The 1712-nt window shown below is 37.4% G+C and overlaps 1 non-coding gene across 1 annotated transcript; it reads right to left on the bottom strand.

Annotated features, from left to right (window-relative positions):
* Positions 1–713: 713 nt before the first annotated feature.
* On the bottom strand, positions 714–820 carry LOC145110156 (small nucleolar RNA R71). The gene has a single exon (XR_013709535.1). It is a non-coding gene; the product is annotated as a small nucleolar RNA R71 (small nucleolar RNA).
* Positions 821–1712: the final 892 nt, after the last annotated feature.

Below are 1712 nucleotides of genomic sequence, written 5' to 3' on the forward strand. Positions count from 1 at the left end.
AAACCCAACCACGTCGTGGTCTCGCTTCTGTTAGATATTTAATTATTGATATTTATTCCTTTTATGCATTCTTGTTTTGTTTTTGTTTTATTTCATTGATTTATGAACAGAGCATCTAAAACTCCTATTGTTCTTCTACTTCAAGACCCAAAATCCGCTTTCCATAAGAAGAAAGACAAGAAAGCCAACGAGTTAACAAGTACTTCTCAATCAAATAGAGGATTTGAAAGATTTGAGAGGACGGCTGATAAAAAGGGAATTGGATACGAGCTAGAATCATCTACCGAAGGAAGTTCAGACAAGGAAGAGATAAAGGTTTAGGTTGACGAAATGGCGGATATTATGAGAATTACGATAGGAGACTACAAGAAAAGGATATGTGAAGAACATGGACCAGGTCTAGTTCCACTTGAGATGCCAGCCGAGAGAAGTTTTGAGCTCAAAGGACACATTCTATCCATGCTCAAGGACATACCTTTCTCCTAGAAAGAATATGAAGATGATTGTAAGCACATTGATGAGGTCAAAGACATTTCCAACTACTTTCATGTTCCTAATGTGCCAAGGAATCTATTTTACAAAGGATACTTCCGGTCACATTTACCGGTGAGGCTAAGGTGTGGTTGAAATCTCTTGCACCCGGATCCATCACTATATGGGCTAATCTTCGTGATGCTTTCATTTAGCAATTTAGTCCACCTTCGAAGATCTCAAAGCTCAAAAATAAGATTGCTAACTTCTAATAAGGGGTGGGAGAGTCATTGTATGAAGCTTGGGAAAGATACAAGGGCTTGTTAAGAAGTTTCCCTCAACATGACTTGAATGTTCAACAAGAAGTTTCCATCTGCTATGATGGAGTGAATGTAACTACTAGACAACTTCTTCACTCACAAGGGCCTATGGAAAAGAAGGAGTCGGTAACTATTAAAGAATTGATTGAAGAGTTTGAAAAACACTCACGAGAGTACCACAATCCACGAGATGATGTTACAAGTGGAAAATGAGATGGAGTTAACAAGAATATGGCTGTAATCATAACTAAGCTAGACTCTATGAATAGGTGAATGACAAAGTTAGATTAATCAATCCATGCCATAAGAGTTGGCTGTGACAATTGTTGTGGTCCACACCTGACCAAGAATTGTGATTTGGATGAAATGGGAATAAGAAGGCGCAAGTGTTCTATTCAAGTGGTGACAAGTATGATGAAGATTGGAGAAAGACTAAGAAGGAGTGGTTACCTTATGAAGAATACAAGAAACAGAAAGATGAGAAGTATAGACAAACCAACAGGTTTCTATCAAAAATAGCAACCACCACCCGAAAAGAAGATAGATTTCGAGTCAGTACTCCATAGATTTATGGAAGCATCTGAAAAGAGGCATGATATGTCACACCCCTAAACCAGAACGACGGAAACGTTCAGGGGCGGATGACGTCATGTACAATATCATAACAACGAGTATAATAGTGACCAAAGTAAACATAACCATCATAGATATAATTTAAAAGGTTACATCGTTTCATGAGTTACATGTTTCCAAATAAATTACAATATGATGAGAAAATGAGTTTTTAACTGACGCCTTAGCGTCCCGTCCTCAAAAGCTGATGGTTACCTGTTTTAGTGATTTCCTGAGAATACAAGTAGTTTTGAAAGAGTGTCAACAATTAAGTTGGTGAGTTCATAAGAGTTTTGTATGATAAAATAT

The sequence above is a fragment of the Lactuca virosa genome, chromosome 4 (genome assembly GCF_052849685.1).
Source record: "Lactuca virosa cultivar CGN04683 chromosome 4, Lactuca_virosa_CGN04683_v6, whole genome shotgun sequence".
NCBI classification, from domain to species: domain Eukaryota; kingdom Viridiplantae; phylum Streptophyta; class Magnoliopsida; order Asterales; family Asteraceae; genus Lactuca; species Lactuca virosa.